We start from the raw sequence: 25,014 nt of genomic DNA, 5'->3' as shown, positions 1-25,014 counted from the left end.
ATGGACATTTTTGCTCTTTTAACTTCAATAGGAATCAATATAGGTCTGTGTGCGGTCCTTTTATTGCTCCGTTCCATATTAAGAAAACTGCCTAGCAATGTAAGAGTGTACTTTGGAGGGAGGCTTGCTTCAAGGAAGACACCCAATGATCCTATTTGCTTTGAGGGGTTTGTACCTTCACGTAGTTGGATGGTTGAAGCATTTCAAACAAATGAAGAAGAACTATTGCGCATTGGTGGCATGGATGCCGTGGTTTTTCTCAGAATAGTTCTTTTCAGGTAATATCTTTTTATCATCATATTTATTGATTTTTAACTTTTCTAATTTTACAAGATGAAACCCAAACAATGGGAATATAGGTATTTGGTAACCCAAACAATGGAAAATATAGGTAATTGGTAGTTATAAGAGCTTTTCGAATCATAATGTCTGGACACCCTTCACTCTTTGATGTTTATTAGAAATTGTGTCACTAAGCTCTTGTTTGTTAGAGCTTCCCCTGCCTAGCTTATTCAACCTTTTAAACTTATGTATTCTAGGTATAGTTATGCATTAGGGTCCATTTGAGAATAGCTTATTTAATTGAAAAATTGAAAATTTTTTGTTGAAAGTACTTTGGATAAAACTAAAAGTTTACTAAAATAGTACAACGAGACTTATGAATAATACCAAAAAGTGCAATGAGACCCAGCTTATAAACTTATTCCAAACACCAGCTTATTTGTTAAGCCCAACAATCCAATGAAAATTGAAAATAAGCTCTCATTAATTCATGGATATATGAAGACACATGCTTTTTAGTGGTTGGATGGTGTTAAAATTTTGAATTAAAAAAAATGTTATTTAAGTTAATAAATTGGTTAATGTAAAATTTAGGCTTATAAAATGTGTATTTTAAATTTTTTGTTGATAAATATAAAAATTGATAAATTCATACTTACATAAAAGTCATGTATCAAATTTTTTTTTTTCAAGAAAGTAGTCATGTGTCAATTGATACTTAAATATTACCGAAATATTTTGTTAACCTGGCTAAAATGAAATGGCCTCAAGTATGAAATTGTATCCCTAGTGACACATACATAAAATTCGGTTGAAATTAGATATCATAATAACATATATCTAAATTGTTCATAAAACTAGTGTAGTTAAAATGAAAATGTTAAGATGTATAAGTGAAAATATAAGGTAATAAGGTAAGATATAAATTGAAGAAATTAATTTAAAAAACAGGGTGACTCCTATTGAGGAAAAAATGAGTGAGAACTGAGAATCGCTTGAAAGAATTTGATTATATATGTGCAAAAGTGAGCAATTAATGGACAAATTAGAAAGAGTGTTTTGATTTAGATGACCATAATGGAAAAAAAAAAAAAGTTAGAGGAAAACCTAAAATAGCATTAGTATAATTAATAAAAAGAGAAATGTTAATTAAGGAGATTATGGAATATGATTTTGAATATGATAAATGACATGAAGAATAAATATGGCCATCCTTAATTAATCTATTGAGATTCCATAGTTGACCTTAAAAATTTTAGAACTAAGGTTTTGTTGTTGTAGTGGTGTATGTCTAAGTGGCATAAAGTTTTAAGTTAATTTTTTTTTCATTTATTTAAAATTTTCATTTTGTTGCTGCCCATTTTCATATTGCAGTGAGCTTGTGGCCCATTTAAAAAAAATAAAGTAAAATTGCAGTTGTGGAAGTATGCAGTTCTTAGGACTCCTATGCACTTTTAATATAAGCACATACATTAATAGATTCTTTTAGAAATTCGTTTCATAGTTTGCTCTTAATATTATTTCCATATTTATAGAAAGAATATTTAATGCTGGTTTTTCAAGTTCTTATGGGTTTTATTTAATTTGTTTTTTGCAGTATTAAAATCTTTACCATTGTTGCTGCCATTTGCACCTGTCTGGTGCTTCCGGTGAATTATTTTGGGCAAGCAAAGCTTAATGAGCATTGTCTAAAGCTTAACGAGCATTATCCATTCGAGACATTGAAAATATTTACCATCGAAGATGTCAGAGAAGGTTCAAAGTGGTACGTGCCATATACTGTTGATGATTATACCGTTATAAAAGTAAAGAGTTATTTGTGTTAGTTTATATTTCCTCTCAAAAAAAGAGAGAAAAGATGCTTATACATGCATGAGACATGTAAACAATGCTTGAAAAGGAATTCGAGCTTGTCCCTAATAATGTTCTTTTTCAACCAGCAAACGATTTCTATGGATATTTGTCTCCTTGACATTTGAAGAGATTGTGAGCTGAGAGAGCAGAATTGATAGTAGTTTAGAGAAGTCGAGCATAAATCCTTGCTATCTAATTGTTTGCTATCTAATTGTTAATCATACCTTTGTTTTTGAAATGACTGATAGACTAGTTAAATTGGTTATTCGATTTTTTTTTTTTTGGTTATTCGATTTTTTTTTTTTTTTTTTCAGGCTCTGGACTTATTGTATGCTCAGCTTGCATTCTTCTTTACAATGTAAGTATGTAAATTTATTTGGATTTTCAACTATTGTATAGCTTATTTTTGTTCAAAAAAAGTTGTTCAAGAAACTTTCTTTTAATTCTTCTTATGATAATTTTCAACATATTTTTCTAGGAGTATAAGAGTATTGCTCAGATGAGGTTAGCATATATTACTGGATCTCCAACAAATCCAAGTCATTTTACAGTTCTTGTTCGTGCTATTCCCCGATCTTCAGAAGAATCATACAGTGATTCTGTGCAGAAAAATTTCACTAATGATTACTTGTCACACCAAACGGTGCACCGGTATATATAATAGAGTTGAGAAACCAACGGTGCGCATCTTGATTTCCTCATGGCTAATCAAGTCATCACTGTCTAGTTTACACATGCTTGTCTTTAGACTATTTTGTGGTTAACTCTAGACTTTTGAAATGTTCTTAGTGGTATATATTGATATGTATTATTTGGAATTAAAAAAAAGTCACACTTCGCTCCTCCAAATTACCTATCTCATTGGACTCTTTGATTTTGTATATCATAAATGGAGAAAATTATTAGGTACTCCAAAAGTACTATAAATGCGTAATCTCTCTCATCTCACATGAATAGTGGGATCCATCATGAATTTAATTAGTAGGACCCACCATTCATGTGAGAGGAGGGTGTACGTATTTATGGTACTCTAGGAGTACACAATAATTTCCCCATAAATGGAGATTGTTGCGAAATTTAATTCATAATTAATCATAAATTATTTCAGGATTTAAAAGAATATCAAGTTACATTTAATATATCATAAATGATTGACTTGAAATGTATTATAAAAATTATTTGTCTTTTATTTTGTTAATACTTAATGGATACTAGTTTTATTTTTCATATATTAATTTATTTATGAATTTTAGTTTTTTTATTTTTTATTCTTGAATGATCAAAATTTTGGTTCATGTCTTGGTCCACCAAAGACAAATTGCAGGTTCCATCCCTGAATTTAGTCCACAAATTAATTTGAAAACATGATCTACCAGTGTATTCTTGCAAGTTTTTTGCATTAATTTAAGGTGTTGCTAGACCATATAATATTTACTAAAAAGAGGACGTTGGGTAATATTATTATCACATTATCAATTCTATTTTAATTTTATCCAATTTTTTTTATATCACATTTCCTTATTCCGGCGTACAATTGTTGCCTTCATTTCTTCCTCTTCTCCTCTTTGTTTTTCTTTAACTGTATCTTTTCATTGCTATGTGAAAGTTGCTACATAATCTAAAAGCGTTTGTTTAGCAAAAAATAACCTAAAATTATTTTGGTCTTCCATACAGGACGATGCATCTGCTTTAGTTTTTTTCAAGACTCGCTATGCTGCTACTGTTGCTGCACAAGCTCGTCTACCTTCAAATTTTATGTTATGGGTGACTTAAATATGGCTCCAGAACCACAAGATGTTTATTGGCCAAATCTTGAAATACCATACAGACAACTTTGGTTCCGTAAAATGGGAACAATTGTGGCTTCTAGTGCCTTCATTATTTTGTTTCTTTATCCTGTGTCCTTTGTTCAAGTTTTGGCTCAGCTAGAGGAGATAGAAAAAACATATTTGCGTCAACAAATAGCATTTCCATTCTTGGGAGGACTTCTGAAGAAGTAAATATTGTGATGATAGAGCTATGTGGTCTGTGTATTATTTTTGGTAATTTTTGCATAACTCATTTGTTGGTTTTGCATGGATAAGTGCCAAAGAACATATCTGCATCATCAACTGTATCCGTATAATAGTGTTTGTTATTTCTATTGCATCATTATGAGATAACCTAGTTGTTTTCGAATATAAGAGCAACTATGATTTACTTTGGGAAATGAAATTTAAGTGGTTGCTCTGGAAGGCAACCTAACACGGATGGTTTAGTCTATGATATAAATGCGTTTGTTAAAACTGTGTAGATATTAAATAAAGTTATTAATCATTCACCCCTTTACTTAAGTTAAATGTCTCACGCTTAAATTTGTATTGAATTTCCCTTCTCCAAAAAAAAAAAAAAAAAAAGTCTTGAATTTCTAATTTAAAATAGTTTTCTAGCTTAATATTATCTACAGTAGCAACGTGTAAGAAATTGTATAAATTTTGAAAGGCCAGTGATATTTATTTAAAATATTTCATTCAATAAACACATGATAAGTTGTAATTAGTAGAATATAACTTACAAAAAGTGGTAAATAGAATTTGTATTCACTTATGTTAATATGGTGTAAATTTACACATGTATGCCATAGAGTCTTACGCACTGTGTTTGGGCCATATGGCTTACCATAAGTACTTCATGCCATATAATATGTTTCTATCATGTGATGCATGATAAGTACTTTAAAATTATTAGTATAGTAAGAGTCATTACGCATTTCTATGCCCAGGCCACTTACTCTTAGGCCTAGGCCTAAGGCTCTACCGAACCAAAAAAATTATGATAAGTCCCAAAGCCCTCATTGCATAAATAAAAGGCCTTCAAAATTGTACAAAAATTATTCCAAAATTGTATAGTGATAATTGATTTTTTTCAAAGAAAAAAAATATAGGTGAATTTTAATTCTTCCTCCACTTCTAAGAAAAAAAAAAATCTAATTGATATATAAGGTATGGCCTTAGGCCTTAAAATGTATTAACCCTTAATATAGTTTACACACTTTATTAACAAAGTTTTAAGAAGTTTAAAAATATTATTCCAATTAAATTCTATCACCATAAGTTTATGAAAATTTAAAGAAATTTTATTATTTATTTTAAAATATATTAATCATTTACCATGATATTTATTTTAATAATAAATTAGGTCTTCGTGTCACATGTTGTACAACATGCTTTGATCATGTGGTGCACTATAAGTACATTAAAAATATAGTTTGCTTTAAGCGAAACGCTCTTACTAAAGTTTTAAAATTTTAAAATAACACTCTAATTAAAACTTAATTACCAAAAATTTTAAATAACTTAAAAAGTTTCATTATTTAGCTTAAATAATTTGCAACATATTATTATTTTTTATGTTGATAAAACTCAGCTTACACATTATGCTTTGTTATATAATTTAAATTAATGGGTCCTGATTTATTTTTTTATTTTGTATTATTGAAATATATATTTTTTGTAGTTTATAAATGGTTTTGATTAACTTATGCATTGCATGGGCATGGTGCTAATAATCATGTAAATTTATTATGTGTCTTGGTGCAGGAAATATATGACCCAATTGGTAACAGGATACCTTCCAAGTCTAATTTTGCATTTAGCTATGCCTACCATTCCACCAATTATGATGATATTTTCAACACTAGAGGGGTCTATTTCCCGTAGTGGGAGGCAAAAGACTGCATGTTACAAAGTCTTTTACTTCACAGTCTGGAATGTCTTCTTTGTTAATGCTTTTGTTGGATTTCTTATTGTGTATTATATCAATCAATTGGATGCCTCCTCTAGTGTGAAAGACATAGCTGCAGAACTTGCCAATGCAATTCCGAGACAGGTTTTATTCTTAGATTCTTATATAAGTTTGTTATTTATCTTCCCGAATATGCTACACTATGCACTCTGTTCTATATAATTTTATTTGTGAAAATAATCACTCATGATGGATGTTACATATTTTGAATTATTTCTTCAGTTACCAGATTCTTATTAAAAGAAATTTATTCTTATTTTCCTTTGTCTCGTGAGGGCAAATATAGAGCTTTCAACATTAAGTTTTCATCAAGATTGTGGTTTTCAAATTGTTGCAGGTTTGCTTCTTCATCACCTTTGTTTTATCATATGGTTGGACAAGTTTGGCATGTGAACTGATGCCAATATTTGCCATTTTCTACAACCTGGGTAAAAGATTCATACCAAGAATCAAGGATGATTCTTGTAATGGTACCTCGCATAGTTGTCAAAACGTGAATCGTATCGTGAATTGACTTTTGATTTGTTCGTATCATGTATTGTATCGTATCATGTATCGTAAGATACAAAAACACTTAATAAAATTTATAAAAATTTATAGATATGCATATATAAATGGTATATTCATTATAAATTTTAAATATATTCAACTAATGACTAATTTATTCATCATTTATGTAATAATATTTAACAAACTAACTAAATAAATCAACCTATTATGTGTTTATAACATACATATTCAAATGTTTTAAATTTAAAAGTGATAATATATTACAAATGATCAAAAAATAATAATTTATTTTTATCATATTGTCTAATAAATCTCATCTAAGTCAATGCTGTCATCATATTTATCATTTTGCAAACTTATTTCTTCATTAAAATTTTCTTCATCTTTATTAACATTTACTATCTCTTCTTGTTCTTTTTATTTTAATAATTAAAAAAAAAAAAAAAAAAAAACTTCTTGGCATTCTAGTTTCTTGGACTTATAACAATTAATAATGACAAAAATAAAAAAAATAATTATATTATCAATTAATATCTTATTCATAATATAGAAAATAAATTTGCAAATATTAAAGTGAAGTGTAAGTGTGTACTATGTAGTCTAAATTTTATAGGAAAAAGAGAGGGGGAAAAAACTTATGAATATGTTATTTTATTAGGCCAAATTAAGTAAACTAATAATTTTGTGTTAAAAACAAGTCTAACAACTTGTTAGATTCAAATAAAAGTACAAATTTTAACAAAAAATCTCATTTTAAAGCATTTTTCTATGTATCGTACGATACGTATGATTTTACGATATGATACGATTCATATGATACGTACTTTATATCGTACGATTCATGAGCACTTACAATACGCTAATACGATACGGAACTTTTTACACACGATACGATACGTATCGCGTATTGTACAATACTGATAACTATGGTACCTCATCTTTTCCGTACCATAAAGAAGTCCCACAACTCCTTTTCTTCGGATTCCTTGGATTCACATGTTCCATCTTGGCACCCTTAGTAGTGTTCTTTGTGTTTATTTACTTTCTCCCTGCGTATTTTGTGTACCGAAATCAGGTGAGTGCTCCCATCAATAATTTGTCCCTCTTTTTTTCCTTCAAAGATATTAGTTGCGTTTTTGTTTGTTAATGTTTCTTCAGCATATCTAATTATTTGGCAAGTTCATTAGTTAATGATTTGATTGTATTTTGTTCATGGTGAGCTTATCCTTCCATTTTCCATCAATTTTAACATATAAAATGCGTTTCAACAGTGCATTCTGTTGAGTTGTAAACTAATGTATTTCTCTTTGTTATCCAAACCACCAATCAGTGAACTGAGTCATAGGTTTATTGCAAGAAACTAAATGTTCTTAGTGTCCCTCAATCTTAGTCCATTTTGAAATTAAGATCCAAAATTATGGATCAAAAAGAAGAACCTTGATGCAGGAACCTCCTAGGAAATTTCCTGCTTGGGGGCTGCCATTGCAATGGAAGGTTGGTGGAATGATTCCTAGGTTATGGGAAATTGATTTAATACAATTACAGAAAAAGATAAGAAATGAAAAAAAAAAATATATATATATATATATATATATATATATATATATATCTATATGCACATTCTAGGAAAAAGAAAAGAAGAGATAGAAGAGGCCTTAGGGAAAAGACCCTAGGGAAGACTGATGTGAGTTATTTGACCACAATGACCATATTTAAGGTATTGATAAACCTAGTGAAGAAGACTGATGTGAAAACAAAATCAGACTCAGTGAAACAAAATAAAAACTACCTAGTAATTCTATCAATTCAATGACAGAGAAAGCATATTTTGGGCTACTAGACAAACATTTGCCATGCAAAATTTGATTTCATTGGCCTTTTCATGTTGTTATTATTATTATTATTATTTTTAATTTTTTCACTAAAAAAAATTGATATATTCTCATCATTTGAAATTTTGTGATTTGTTCTCTTGCTCGATATGCATTTTACGATGTTCAAATATATATTTCAGATACTTAACGTATATGTTTCAAAATATGAAATCGGGGGACAGTTTTAGTCTGTCGTTCACAACACAACAATCTTTTCATTGATAGTGACACAAATAATCGTTGTTGTAGTTTTCGGAATTAAACGATCGCCAGTGGCTTCAATTTTCACCATTCCATTGATTATCTGCACTCTTATATTCAATGAGCATTGTAGGCGGCAATTTCTCCCAATATTTAAAAACAATGATGAACAGGCAGCAATTTAAAATTGACTCTCTCTCTCTCTCTCTCTCTCTCTCTATATATATATATATATATATCATTTCGAGCGTAATGATTGGTTGTTGTTTTTTATTTTCTTTACAGATTCTTATTAAGATGGACCAGGAAGATGAAAAGAGTGGGAAAATGGAAAAGATTCATCAACTTTTGAATTCGGCTTATCAACAAAAGTAATGCATTCTAGGGAACTTTGTTACGATTTCATCACAAAGCTAAGAATAAGATAGTTGTGTTGAGTAAATAAACGAAGTAACAGTTTGTACTGGACTATGTCTTTAAATTTGGTGCATGTTACACTTAGCTATGTACTTTTTCTATATATTCTTTATTAACAGAGATTTCTTGCACAATTATTATTTGCATGTGAGCCATCATCCTAATTCTTTGACAAGCTCCACAACATAGCTTGCTGGGAACTTGACAATGAATTTGAACTCAGAGATGAGATCAATTTTAGGTGTGTTTTGATGCATTGATGTCCCCTTCATATCAGACCCCTTGGAGGTTGTCTTATTTTGTTAAAGAAGCTTATCAAATAGCTAGTCACTTTGATTCAGTGTCTGTCGGTTGGGTTAGCGAAGAAGCTAATAAAGCTGCCCATGTTCTTGCCAGATGGCCTCTTAAGAGTTCATTCTATGGTTATTTTAGTGGTAAGACTGGCCCCCCAATGTTTTGATTTTGTTATCTCTGGGGAGGCAGGTTATTAGCTCTATATTTCTCCTTCGGCTTTGTTTTCATTAAAAATATACATGTTATGTTTTGTGGTGCTGGATTATAAAGCAGGCGGCTACATCTTTATTGCCATGAGATTGCTCACTTTCTCGTCACCCCTAAAACTTTTATTTCATAAATGATAATGCTATTTTTGTCAATAGCCTGTAATTCAATTACCATTTTTTTTTACCCTTCTTTTAGGTTTTTCTTTTAAAGAAGACATTTAGGGTTTAAGGCCTCAACTATCAAATTACTAATTCATAAGTCTTATTTTTTCTATAGTGACTCCATTTTTTTTTTATATATCACTAAAAGATGTTTATCATTGTCTTTACTGCTTGTAGCATCTCTCTAAGATATTGGATCTCCATTGTTGGTTATGAAAGCGAGGCTAACCATGTCATCCAAGCCATGTCTTCAAAACCATATCTTTGTGGTACTTTAATTATAAACATTAGGGCAAATATACTACTATGTTTTAAAACTGTTTATAAGTAGAAAATTGAGTGGGTTAGATGAAACTTTTTTTATTGGGCTAAATTTTCGGAAGTCGTATTCTACTTGTCATCATTATAATGGTAATTTTGGTATTATACAGTAATAAAGGAATTGCAATATAAGAAAAAATTAAAAATAAAGAAGCAAATTATGATTTATCAATGATAAGTAAGAGATTAGAGAAGTTTGCAAGAAATCAAGTTTTTATTAAATTCTGTGCTAACTGACCCTCCATGCACTAATTAGTTACTCAGTAGCAAGCATCTTGCCAAGTGTGTTAAGATTTTTAACTTAAGAATACACCGTCTATTTCTGAAGATTGGAAAAATGAAACCTACCACTACAACAGCAATTAGTGAGACTGAAAATGATGAGAATTTCTGTGGTGGAATTTGAACCGATTAAAAACACTTAAAGACAAGCAATCAAGATATGGTTAAAACGGTCCAGACTCAGTTTGAAGTTTCAAGTGTTGCAAGCAAAACTCAAATGTTAATTAATGTAGACTCATAAAATCTTGCAGATTTGGGTCATCACGTCTGGGTGGTGTAGTTGGTTATCACGCTAGTCTCACACACTAGAGGTCCCCGGTTCGAACCCGGGCTCAGACAATTTGCATCAGGCTCTCTTTTTATTTTTTAGTTGTTGTCAAAATTTGAAAGGTGAATACTACTTCATTGTTTAACTAGACCAATTCGATCGAGTCTACGAGATCTTTGTTTCCTATTAGCTATAATATGAGCACAATACAGTACTGCTATTCTTTCTGTCAAGATGTACTCTAGTTTAGTTGTTATTTGATATTTCACTACACACAAGATTAATCATTAACACATCTTTAAATTTGAAAGATAGAATTGTATTAGCTGTCTTTGGGTATGCTTAACCTAATGTCTCGATTATTTAAGGAGCATTTTGCTTAAGAAAAATTATAGGCATGCTTTGCTTTTGAATTAATCAAATGGGAGTATATATAAGCATATTACTCTTGAAATTATTATTTGCTTTCTTTGACTTACAAAATATTTCTATTGGCGAGTTCAGGCCTACTAACTTACCTAGGGATACTATCCATCTGATGCAAACAAATCATCTATACAACTACACCCAGAAAAAAATTTAATGGCTATCATGTTGATGGTCGTCAATCGGTGAGGTAATCCACAACATTGATTTCTGTAATTATGGCATTGTATGTCTTACACAAGAAACCAAAATCAACTATAATTTGTCTGGATATATATATATATATATATATATATATGACCCAGAGTTCTCAGCTTCTTCTACAGTAGAGGACATTAATTAAGGAATTGATGGAATTGGTCTCACTTCCATTTTTACAAGGTCTTGTTCTAATCTGCAGTTGTCTTCTTTTGTACCCCAATTCTTCTTGACATCTATATCGGTTTGGATAGATACTACAAAGGAAATTATTTATTATGTTCAGCTATTGAATTTTTCTGTTGATTCTCTAAGACATGTTTGTCCCAAGAGGCCAATATGCCCAAAGGTTCTCTTATAAAACATACTTGGATTTTGATAAGGTTCCTAAAGAATGTTTCACTTTTGAGGACTGGGGTGTACAGCTGAAGACAGAATTAATATCCATAATACATTAATACATACAGAAAAAGAAGGCAAAAATAGATGAGCAGGGGCACCCTAACAAGTATAGAAAAGAATGCTTATCGAATTTGATCAAGCCAACAACAATGATTCCAAAGACTAAAATTTGACCAAACCACAATATATACAAGATTAATTGCCTAAAAAAACTAGTATTAAAAAAACAAAAACAAAAAAAATATATTTTCAGTTAACGAGGTATATTACAATTGGAATAACAAAAAAATCATCCAAAATTTAAGGAAAGAAAAGTTGAATCTAATATGTTTTTTCCTAGCGAGATTAATTCACATATAAAAGATCACGTAAGCCTAAAAAGTATGAAAGAGCAGACTAGTTAATACATCTAATGTGCAGTTTGCAGAACACAAAAATTGAACTTTGAATGGCATGGATCGCGGTAAAGCCCAATGATATCTCCTACCTTCAATTTCCTCCTAGCCACAAAATCCTCGTGCCGTTTTCCATTGAAAACATAGCTCTTAGATGAAGGCCACTTCTTGAAAACTAACTAATGATCGGACTTTGAATCTTGATCGAAAACTGTCACACTCAATCCGTTACTCTCGATCTTCTTAACCGAGTCTGCACTAAAGAATGCCATAATATGGGTGTGGACAAGACTTTGATGCACCAAGAGCCGGCTCGAACTACCAATATACATTGCTTGGTAGTTTTCTTAATATGGAATGGAGCAATAAAAGGACCACACACAGACCTATATTGATTCCTATTGAAGTTAAAATAGCATAAATGTCCATCTTCTTCTTCTTTTGCTATGTCTGCAAGCTTTGCGGGTTTTTTATCCAAAGCGGCTTTATTTTGTGCTGCAAAAAATTTATGTCAAGTTTTATTTTCATTTTTTACTTAAAAAGAACTCTATAGGTAAGTGTGTCATGGTATGTGTATTGAATTCAAATAAGTTTCCCATCGAAAACATGTCAAAAAACATTGATATTGATATTCGTAATTAGTTTGACCTTAAACATAGCAAAGAAAAGGATTGAATTAAATACAAGCAATATTAATGTTAATGTAAAAACAGCAAAAATAACAAATAGTATAATACGTACACTTGCAGTCCACATCTTAACTACTAGAGTACTAAATTGTAATTTACAACTTTAAAGTTTTGGGTAATGTTGATTTTGTTATTTAAAGTTTCAAAAATAGGATCGCATCCCTAACATTAGACAACGGAATATCTAGAAAAAGTACATAGCTTAGTGTAACATGCACCAATACTAGGAGATTTTCAAGATTCTAAGGATGGAATGCACGAGTACATTCCATTTGTACCTTCTTTAGCATGATTGGACTGTGCCGCGTTGAATAATAATCATGTGGAAGAAATTCACTCCAATACTAGGTTTGAACACTTTTGGCCTGTGGTTTTGAGAACAAGAACAAAAACAAGAAAAAGAATAAGATTAATTTCTCAAGTTCCATTGGACAGCAGATCAAAAGAGTGATCTGAAAACCAGCACGTTTTAATGATTATTGTAGTGATTTCTCTGATGTTGGGTAATGTATTTTGTTGATATGTTTCTTTAATGTCTCATTTTGTTACTTCTCAAACTAGTTACTTTAAGTCAAGTTTCTTATATATCAGGATAAGGTTTTACATCTGCCTTTTACTTTCTTTTTTTATATCAAGATACAGGTCTGCCTTTCACTTTCACAAATTCTATTGTGAAGTCTTAGCACCAAGGGGGGAAAATGTATCAACGGTAATAGAATGCAAATTCCTAAATGTATAAATTGATTTGCATTTACCCAAAAAAAAAAAAAAAAAAAAAAATCATACACTATGAGCAGCAAACAATGTAAGCAGATATGTTTTCTAAAATTTTTGGAAGTTTCTTCATTTCTGTAAATTCAGAGATGGAGGAAGTTAACTTATGGCATAAGCTGGCAAATAATACTAAAAACAAAACTCCATCTTTGCTATAAATAGCAACATAATTAGCTGCTAGTCTTTACATCATGCAAAAATGTACTAGGTTCAGGAATCGTGACATCCTGAAGCAAGAAATGTAATTATAGATGATATTGTGTCAATTATTTGGATAACAAAACAAAGAAATTGGGGTTCTTTACCTTATCAATGATAAGGTTGTTGTATGACACACTGGCACACATGCAATACTTGAATATCGTTGGGTTCATCACTGTGACACGTTTTTTTCCTTAAAGGAAGTTCATCGCTTGATAAGGTTGTTGTATGACACACTGGCACACATGCAATACTTTGAATATTGTTGGGTTCATCACTGTGACATGTTTTTTTCCTTAAAGGAAGTTCATCGCTGTGATTTGAATAATCACAAGAGCATAATATGTATTCTAGTCACAATAGTATAAGCAACCTACAACTACAAGAATTGCAAAGTTGACTGGTATTTAAAAAATAAAGCTTTATTTCGAATAAAATGAAGATAGAAGTATAAAAATAAAGCTTTATTAATCTTAAATCACGAGTTGGGCAGCAAACACACGGTGGGCATCTCCAAAATATCAATGAGAGACTACGCAAAGCACAAAGAAAAAGTTGAGAATTCATACGGAGTTGTGGGAGCGTAATGAGAAAAGGAATGTGGAGTTGTGAAAAGCACAGGCTCGAGCAGTAAAAGGAAAAATGACCAAAGAAAACAAAAATCCGCCGTTGCCGGGGATCGAACCCGGGTCACCCGCGTGACAGGCGGGAATACTTACCACTATACTACAACGACTTGGATGCTAACGTCATTTCTTAAATAAGTAAATACTGTATAAGCCTTCTTTATGGAATGAGCCCAAATCCAAATTGAACAGGTATCTCAACGCATATAGATGTATCCTTCTAATGTGGATCCCATATAGATGTGGAGACCATGCACTCTAAGACATATGATACATATTTTTGATGCATGACATAATCATTATGTCAATCCATAATAAGCTCCCACAAATAAAACAATGAATTTTTTTTTTTTTTTTTTTTTTTTTTTTTTTTTTTAACTACAAAATCAAATCTTGGAAAGTTTTGATAGGTCAAAACAGTTGAAAAATGTTTTTTTAAGAAAGAAAGTGTAAACGTTTTCAATAATTTAGATATCAAAGAAAGATTTTTTTTTTTTTTTTTTAATTTAGGGAAAAAAACTTTAAGCAAAATATAGAGACAAAAATAATATTTTTAAACTTTAAAAAATTAATCATTTTTAGATAATTGGTTCATTCTCATGTGCCTAGTTATGGTTCTGAAATGCATTGTACAGTTTTAGCTATAAACTTTTAATATAATTTTATTGAGAAATAATAAATTACTAATCACTTGAATCTAGATTATATAAATTGCATATAAAGTAGGCGAAAATACACTTTTGGTCCCTACATTTTGGGCCTTGTTACAATTTGGTCCCTAAATTGATTTAGGTCCTAGGTCAGTCCTTGATTTTCAAAAATGGTTTTTAAAATAGTCCCTACAATTAACCCAGTTACGGAAAAAGCTGAGGTGGCAAACGGCGAGTCCTACTTGCTGACATGGTGCTGACGTGGATATTAAAATATTATTAAAAAAACTTATTTGGCATTTTTGAAATGCCACGTCAAATTTAAATTAATAAAAAATTAAAACAAAAATTCAGGTCATAAATTTTAAAATAAATAAATAAATAAACATTAATTTAATTAAATTAAGAAGAAAAACAAAAAGCTTTTTCAGTTTAAAAAATTGAGTTCCTATCCAAAAAAAAAAATAAAATCTAATTTTTTTTTATAATCTTAAATCTAATTTTTGGGATAATTGGGAAAAGTAACAGCCATAAATCCACCGGAATCTGCCATAAATCCAAATCACCCACCACAAATCCAAAATAACAAACCCATTCTTACCCACACAAACCTATCGGAGAAAACAATAAACTCATCCCTACCCACACAAACACATCGAAGCAAACCACCTCCACCCAAATCCTCTGCCACAACCACCGATCTAGATCAAAACCCATAGCTTACAGCCTCCATGCTACCACGACCCACCATCACGCCACAACCATCGGGCCACCAACGCGCCATAACCTAGCAGAAACCTCAGCCACAAAACCCATAACACACCTAACCCACAACCTGCAACCCATATGCTATGAAGACCCATGGCCATGCCACCACCACAACCCAATCGATTGATGATTCCATTGAAGCAAGATGACCCAAATAAAACGCCAACACCACTGGAGCTTCGGTCAATCACAGATCCAAAGGAAACCCAAATTTAAACTGAAAAAGCTTCTTTTTTTTTTTTTTTTAATTTAAACCGAGTTTTTGGCTTTCCTAGAGAATCTGAATCCTGGAGAAACTGAGTTTTTGGGTTTTTTGGAGTTTTTGAGTTTCTGGGTTTCTTGAAGCAGTCGAGCTTTTAGGTTTGGAGCCACTGAGTTTTTGGGTTTCTTGGAGAATCCAAAAATAGCTCTCTCAATGGAGGCAGTGGAGTCGGTTAGGGTGGTGAGTCGATTTGGGTGGCGAGTGTGCTGTGTTGTGCTGGAGATATGGATTTGGGGTTTGGTTGAGATCTGGGTTTGGGGTTTGGTTCTTTGCTCTGGAGATTGATTATGGGGAAGAACAAAGAACAAGAACTTTAGAAAAAATACTGAAAGGAATTAAAAAAAAAAAAAAAAAAACATTCAATTAATTTATTTTGTTTTAATGTATTTATTAAATTAATGTTTATTTATTTATTTATTTATTTTAAAATTTCTGACCTGGATTTTGTTTTAATTTTTTATTAATTTAAATCTGACGTGACATTTCAAAAATGCCAAATAAGTTTTTTTAATAATATTTTAATATCTACGTCAGCGCCATGTCAGCAAGTAGGACACGCCGTTTGCCACCTTAGCTTTTTCAGTAACTGAAAGGAATTAAAAAAAAAAAAAAAAAGACATTCAATTAATTTATTTTGTTTTAATGTATTTATTAAATTAATGTTTATTTATTTATTTATTTATTTTAAAATTTCTGACCTGGATTTTGTTTTAATTTTTTATTAATTTAAATCTGACGTGACATTTCAAAAATGCCAAATAAGTTTTTTTAATAATATTTTAATATCTACGTCAGCGCCATGTCAGCAAGTAGGACACGCCGTTTGCCACCTTAGCTTTTTCAGTAACTGGGTTGATAGTAGAGACTATTTTAAAAACTATTTTTGAAAATCAGGGACTGACCTAGGACCTAAATCAATTTAGGGACCAAATTGTAACAAGGCCCAAAATGTAGGGACCAAAAGTGCATTTTCGCCTATAAAGTATTTTGATTCCTAAAAATTCAATATTATCTTTCATATAAATTATATTTATTGTGTTTTGAGTTTTTATTGTGCCAGTAAAAACAATGAAACTCTTCATTGCCTATATGGAGAAAATATTTCCTCTTCTCTTAAATGGTGAGGCCAAAATTTACAAGCCAAAAAGAGGAAAAAAGTATCAAGCAATCACACAACATAATTATATGAAAAAATTCCTAAATTTAATAATTAAAAACCTATGGAAACTTAACCAAAGGTATTTCATTTTCCAAAAAAAAAAAAAAAAAAAAACATAATTCTCTTCTAACTTATCAATTGTCTTATAATGACATTTTTGTAGTGCACACATATAATATTATTAACAACAAAAATAAAAATGAGAAATAGTAACATAAAAAAATTACTATTCAAGAAAATTAATTTAATCTAATAACACACATATAAGCATAACTCAAATACAACCTAGAAATAAAAAAGATGAAACCCTTGTTGTAGGAGGAAATACAAAAATTTGATAATTCTTAAATTAAAAATAGATAAAGCCTATGAGAGAGAGAGAATATTAGTACAAATAATTCATAAATTCAAAACAAAACAAAACAAAAAAAAAAAAAAAAAAACTAAACATATTTTTGTAAGATAAAAAAGAAGAGTAGCGATAGAAGGATAAATCTCCATTCCTTTAAATTTATATAGGCTTATATAATGAATTTTATGGATTTAAAATTGCATTCATGACTCATAAACAAAACCAAAACGAAAAAACAAAACAAAGAGGAGAAACATACCCGTAGTGCGGATGGTGGCTTTGATAAAACATTCTACATTTCTATTACAAACAAAACAAACTCAAATAATAATTGATGTTTGCCAAATCATAAAGGTGAAATATTTATAGCGGTTCATATAATTGATTTCATGGATTTAAAATTACATTTATGACACATAAGCAAAACCATAAAAACAAAAGCAAAGAAGAGAAACATACATGTAATAGTGTGGTTTTAATAAAGCGTTCTACTGCAAACAAAACAAAAAGAGAGATACAAACTTGTGCTCAAATTGCAATGAAATTATATTTCTAATCAATGAGAAAAAAATTTTATTAGAACCATAAGTAGTATTTCTATCGAGAGAGAGAGAGAGAGAAGCCATAAATCAAGAAGTTGTGCATATAAATATATAAGAATACACAAAAAAAAAAAAACCATATATAGAGAGAGTTTTCAAATGTGAGGAAGTTAGATTTCTAATCAATTTAGGAATTATAAGATAAAGAGAATTATTAGGAAAATGAATTAACGTTTAAAAAAAAAAAAAAAAAAAAAAGAAGAAGAGCAAAACATAAAAATCACATCACTTAGGATGTGTGTTTATCCAAAAAACTTGGAAGTTAGGACTTGGGAGAGTTATATTGGATATAGAATTTCAATCTATATTGAAGTTAAATCATAAGAGAAAATATTAGATAGTTTGGAATTAAAGAAACACCTATCTTATATGAAATTCCAATCAATTATATTTAAATATATATATAGTTAAAAAATGTTTCCATCCAAAAACTAGCGTGTATTTTTTTCTAATGGTTACACTTCCTAATATAAGTAAATTAGTTATTTTATCCATGTTTCCAATGTTATAAATGTCTTCTTAGTTTATCCAAAAAAATCAAAAAGAAAAAGAAAAAAGGAGAGAAATATGACCAAAAAGGTTGCATATTTTGTTAAAACACTAGGTAGAAGTTTATAAGAACAAATAAACTATTATTTCTATCTAAATTTTTTTTTTCAATTTGATGAAATTATATAGTGCAACCACGGTTTCTAAACCCAACTTTTAATAACAAATAAAATAGTAAAAATATTTTAAAAATTATGGAAAGTTTTAAAATTCTAAAAGCTTTTAGTAGTAAACGTGTGTTGCACGGTTTTGGTCATAAACTTATAATATGAATAATTTTATTGAGGAACACTAATTAATGATTGAAAAGAAATGCTATACCGGTTGGACTAAGACATAACTTTTACTTGTTCAAATAACAATTAAGGTGAAGTAGGACAAGGAATAACAAATAATAATTATAACATACCGACATAATAATATTTATATTTAATTATAATGTGTCAAATTAATAACAATACTAAACATGCTAACATGTTTATGTTAATTAATGTAAATAAGCATAAAATTAATATCAACATCTGTTAGGACATATGTGATTTAATGCTAGGAACATATGTCAAATGATCAGAATTGGCTAATCATTTAACAAAACGCACTTTACTTGTATTTGGATAGATCTAGAATGTGTTTAATACTTCAAAAAATAATGTTTCAAGATTAAGTGTTAAAGTCATGCAAGTCTGTCCAAGAAACAAGTGAAGAAGTGCTGGATTTTAAAACTCGACAGCTAGTATCTATTGAGATTTAAAAAGCTGCTAAAGCCCGATGCTCGACAGCTAGCTCGACAGATAAGCTATCTATCGAGATTTATAAAATTCATTTTTTCAGAGCGGATTTCAATCTAGTCCGTGAATACATGTTTGAGCTTTCCTTTCTCACAACCCTAAACATATATAAGAATTGTTTTAAGGGCTATCAAAGGTTGCGCAAGTGTGAAGCAAAGTTGTGTTCATGCAAATTGTGTTCGGAGACAGAATTTGACCTAGTTCATCTTCCTCTTGAAGAAGTTACTGTGTTTGTACACTGTAGGGTTTTGTAATCAAGGAGTTTCGTGATCTTCATCGTATGATGAACTGAAGAACTTTGCAGCTAACATCTTTCTCAAGTTGGTGAGTAAGCCGCGTACTGGGATTCATGTATCAAATTGGTTAGTCACGTACAAGAAGCCGTGCATTACAAGGAGAAATTGTCACTACAAAACAAGTCCAATTGGGTATTGGGATAAGGGTTCAACTGTAGGTTGGTATAAGGTACTAAGATTCCTTTACTTGTGACCGTTTGTTGTGATAATAGTGAATTCTCAGGAGTGGTGACCTCAAAATCACCTGGTGGGGTTTTTGCCATGTAGATTTTCCCCATTCATAAACAAATCACCGTGTCAATTTAATTTTTACTGCATTTAGTTAATTGGTTATTTGTTTGTACCACCATGGGTATTGCATGCTAATTGAATTAATTAATTAATTTGGCTAATTAATTTATTAATTTATCACAAGAAGTCAATACATTCTTAGCCTGTCAACATCTAACACCCTACTATTGCACGAATTATGATTAAAATTGACCTAATATTTTTACTTTAACCCCAAGAAATCATCCCAAATTCACAAATTAAAAACTACCCAAATTTATAAAAATTAAAAATTAAAAAATTAAAAAAAAAAAACAAAAAAAAAAATTGAAGCAGAATTCACTACAACACACATATAAATATATACACACAAAGAAACTCTTAATTCAATAATTAGAAATAATACAAATTTCTAAACATTAAAAAAATGGAATTAGAGTTAAAGTAAAGACACTCGCATAAAAATTGAATTAACTTTAATAGCAAGGGAGAGGCAGGCGAAGTCATGTAGATTTCACATCACCTTAAATATCCATTGTTTTTACATCACAATTAATTTTCTGTCTCCATTCTTTATGGAGTGATGTTCATTATCATGGTTTTGGATGCTCAAATCTTGGTCTCATGGCTACTTGTGAGATCTACACATATTGGAAAAATTAGTGATAGTACCTTACTTATATATATATATATATATATATATAATAGATCTTTTAAAAAGCGAATAAGATTTTTGTTAAAATTAATTTGGTAGTTCTCATGGAAGATATACCATTGATTCTAAAGACCATAATAAGCATATAAATTAGATCAAAGTTAACAAAAATAACTTAAACAAAAGGAATTCCTTACATAAAACATATTCAATTTGATGAAAAAAAAATAAAGAATGAAATTTTATGAAAAAACAAGAAGAAGAAGGCAAATACAAGCCTGCAAGTTTCATAGGTAAGGTAAGTATGAGAAGGAAAGAATACATCCACAAACTGTATGGTGGGAAAAGGGAAAAATTCACCAAAACCATATATAACCCCCACTTTTATGCTATATTAGATAATTTAAAGTTGTGAAAAAGTTGATAACTTTTTTTTTTTTGAGAAAGAAGAAGTTGATAATTTGATATGAACAAAAACAAAAAAGGGTTTACGTAATCAAGAAGTTTACATTAATTATACATTAGTTTTTTTTTCTACTTTATCCCCGCCCCCCCCCCCCCCCCCCAAAAAAAAGTTAACGTTATTAGATTGTTATTAGATTTTTATTTTTTTAGTTTACATTAAAGTTAATACATATTAACTTTTTTTTTTATACTTTATCCAAAAAAAGCTTTTTCTTTTTTTAAGAAGAAAAAATAATACTTTTAAATTTGTTACTTTATTATTAGAAAATAGATAGTGTAGGATAAATGTTTATCCCAAAAAATAAATAAATAAATAAATACTAACATAAGCTAAGAGTAAAATTGATACTTTATAAAATTAAAAAAGAAGAAGAAGAAGCTAATACGAACACTTATTGTTGCTTTATTCAAAGAAGTTGATAAGATCAAAAACATTTTGTTTTTACCTAAAAACTTACTGCAATTTGGTGGAACCACTCGCTAACCCGTGCTATGCATGGGAACCTACCTATTTTTGAGGTAGACTAAAATAATTTTATAAAATCTTAAATTGATTAAGAAACTGTACCATTGCATAATTTACTTTTGTATGACTTCAATTTGTGTTACAATTTGATGAATAAGTCATTACTTGAACGTGCAATGGCTTACAAAAAATTTGTCAGACAGTTTCAGATACTGCAAAAAAAAATTAAAAAATTAGTAATTAAAACTTCAGAAAGACAAAAAATATTAAAAAATCAGATGATTCACTGCTTAGAAATTATTGAAACAAAACAAAATATATATGACTAAACAATAGAGAAATATAAGAGAAAGATGAGTTACATTCAAATGAATAATCCATAACTATAACTGTTGAAATGACTTAAAAGATTTAGAGCCTACAAATTATAGATAATATATATATGTGTGTGTGTATGTGTGTAACTACACAAATTCAGATGTTAAAACTTCCAAAATGCCAAAAAATAATATATAATTAAATAATAAGTTATTGAAACAATTCAAAAAATATATGACTATTCAAAAGAGAAATATAAGAAAAAGAAAAAAGTATACGAACCCATAAAGTAATAAGTTTTAAATTTTAACGGGTCTAAACTTTAAACGAACCTTATCAGCATGTGGCCCACGCTAAAAAATGTTGAGCAGGAGCCCACATTGAAATAATGAATGCATACATCCTCTTAATATATCGTATATAAGTTTTTTGCTCAAGAAAATAACATACTTTCATATGTGATTTGTAAGAACCTGATTTAGACTCCTAGCCCAATGGGTTTATGGACTCAAGCCCAAAACATCCCAAAACAATAAATTTGTAGAGAATGGGTTGGAAAACTGGGCTTTCGTGAACTAGATAACAGAAAGACAGGATTTGACGCTAGAAAGAGAAAGATAACAGAAGTTTATTAAGGAATAACGTTCTCGAATTGGTCCGAGGACACTGATTCTTTAATATTTACTCTTAAAACTTTATTACAGATTTTGTTTACAGATTTTCTCCTCCCTTCTTCATGGGGGATCTTTCACGTTATATAGTCCTCCCTGGACCATCTTGATCTTACACTTATTGACCATCTGAACCCTTACTTGAGTACCTATCTCATCAGGCACCGTTCTTGGCTTTCTATGAGTTATGGTTGCCAAGGCAATATTGTTCAGGGGTCTTCCCCACATAAATGCGGCCAAAAAAGTAGCTGCAGTGCATTTAATGCGGTAGTAGCAGCTTTCCTTTAGATATTTTGCTAGGGTTTTCTTCTCTCTTGCACATTTCTGGGGTATGTCCTTGTCATTGATGCATCCTGGGAGGTCGCCTTGATCATTAGGTCCGGTGTTTGACCTATTCTTAGCCGGTCCGAGGAGACACTCCTCCTCAAACAACCTTCTCGTTCCATGTTTTGTTCATAAAGTCTGACTCAAAACAATTTGTACTACTTGCTTGTCTTCGGATTACTTACCTCCTCGGATAGGGCCCAAGGCTTAGTATGTGATCTGGGCCCTTAACCCCACATGATTCATATACGAAAAATACTTTTTAAAAAATACGTGAAAAACCATATTTTTTTTTTTTAACAAAGTAGAGGAGAAGAAAATAATTAAAGAAGAGCTCATACCTTTACTCGACTTTAAAATATATATTAATATATATATATATATATATATATATTGGGGTTTGCACTGCTTTTATAATAATTTGGAGATAAATTATCAATGTTTGAGTTTGAATTTAAGTTGGACTTGTTAGAGAAATAGAGTTTCATTCTTTGTTAAGTTTGGACTAAACAAAAATAATTTTGTTTAAAAAAAAAAAAGTGATAATGATGAGTTTGAGTTTAAGTTGGACTTATTAGAGAGATAGAATTTCACTCTTATTAAGTTTGGACTAAATTAAAATAATTTTATTTAAAAAATGATAATGATGTGACAAGCTCTAGAGAGATCAATAAAAAATCAAAGATTTCGGTTATTTGTGTGTGTGTGTGTGAGATATATACTATATAAAAAAATGAAAATAAAAATGACCACCTGAATGTTTTAAAACAAAATATTTCCCCCAGTGCACCTTCTTGGAGGCGGTTGATCATCCAAAAAGCTTGTTCGTTTGGAAAAGCTTAATTGCTGCGCAACCTATTTTGAGAAAGGGGTGTTGCTGGCGTGTTGGTGCGGGCTCTTCCATTCGGGTGTTATCTGACAAGTGGCTGCCTCACCACCCAACAAATAAAATCCTGGCTCCACCGAATGAAGTAGGGGAAGATTGGTATGTGGCGGAGCTAATTGATTGGAATAACTTCCAATGGGACCATTCTTTCATTGACGAGGCTTTTAGCAAATATGATGCTGAGGCTATTTATCGAATTCCCCTGAGCAGAAGATATGTTCCAGACATGATGGTTTGGCTGCATAACAAAAATGGGCGGTACTCTGTACGGTCTGGTTATTATACAGCAAGGAAGTTGGCGAGAGAGTCAAAACAGATGGGTGAGGGGTCTAACCCAAGGGCCGGCAGCGACGTTTGGGTGATGGTTTGGGGGCTTCACATCCCAACTAAGATCAAAGTTTTTGTGTGGCGAGCCTGCCACGATATTCTTCCAACTTATGAAAAACTTAGGCAGCGACGAATTATTGAGAATGACCTCTGCCCTGTCTGCAACCAAGCCCCTGAAACAATTCTCCATGCATTGTGGGAGTGTGTTGCAGCTCAGGATGTGTGGGCTGGTGGCTCTAATCGTTTGTTGCAGAAAGGGCTGATTGTCCAAGCTTCTGTGTTCAATTTAGTTGAGGATTTTCTACATAAGCTACCTCCGGATGTGCTTGAATTTTTTCTGGTGCTTTGCTGGCTTCTTTGGCATCGTCGTAACCGTGTTGTGCATGGGAGTATTTTGCAGGAACCTGGTTCTTTGGTTGGGCGTGCTAGCAGTCTCCTAGGAGAGTACTTGGAGGCTCAGTCTCAACTAGTTGCTCCCGTGCCCCATGTGATTAACGGCCCTTCTCAGCAGTGGCAACCTCCTATAGGTTTGATATACAAAATGAATTTTGATGCTGCAGTATTCAACGAGTTGTCTGCTACTGGTGTTGGGGTGGTTATTCGGAACGGTGATGGTCAGGTGATGGCTGCGTTGGCGTCAAGGGGTCCTGCTGTTATGGATAGTGAAGAGGCAAAGGCTTTGGCTTGTCGGCGAGCCCTGGAGTTTGCGATTGATGCTGGTTTCGCTAACTTAGTTGTGGAAGGTGATAACTCAAATGTGTTGCGGTCCATTGTCTCTGCCCAGTCGGATTGGTCAAAGTTGGGAAACATTTACGACGATGTTCGCTGCTTGGCTGCTAGGTTGCGTCTTGTGGAATTCAAATGTATTAGACGATCCGCTAATGGGGTGGCCCATTCTCTTGCTCGTTATGTTAGACAAATTAGTGATGAATGTATATGGCTGGAGGAAACCCCTCTGCCAGCTCAAAGAGCTTTGTATGAGGACTCTGTTTCTCTGTTGGTTTAATTGAAGTTGTGTTCATTTTCAAAAAAAAAAAA

General features: G+C 31.1%; 2 non-coding genes and 1 pseudogene across 2 annotated transcripts; 2 read left to right on the top strand and 1 right to left on the bottom strand.

Annotated features, from left to right (window-relative positions):
• Positions 1-24,982, top strand: LOC115970554 (annotated as a pseudogene).
• TRNAV-CAC lies at positions 10,455-10,528 on the top strand. The gene has a single exon. It is a non-coding gene; the product is annotated as a tRNA-Val (tRNA).
• TRNAD-GUC lies at positions 14,207-14,278 on the bottom strand. The gene has a single exon. It is a non-coding gene; the product is annotated as a tRNA-Asp (tRNA).
• Positions 24,983-25,014: the final 32 nt, after the last annotated feature.

Source organism: Quercus lobata, chromosome 12 (genome assembly GCF_001633185.2).
Source record: "Quercus lobata isolate SW786 chromosome 12, ValleyOak3.0 Primary Assembly, whole genome shotgun sequence".
NCBI classification, from domain to species: Eukaryota; Viridiplantae; Streptophyta; class Magnoliopsida; order Fagales; family Fagaceae; genus Quercus; species Quercus lobata.
This window is presented reverse-complemented; position numbering and strand designations above follow the sequence as displayed.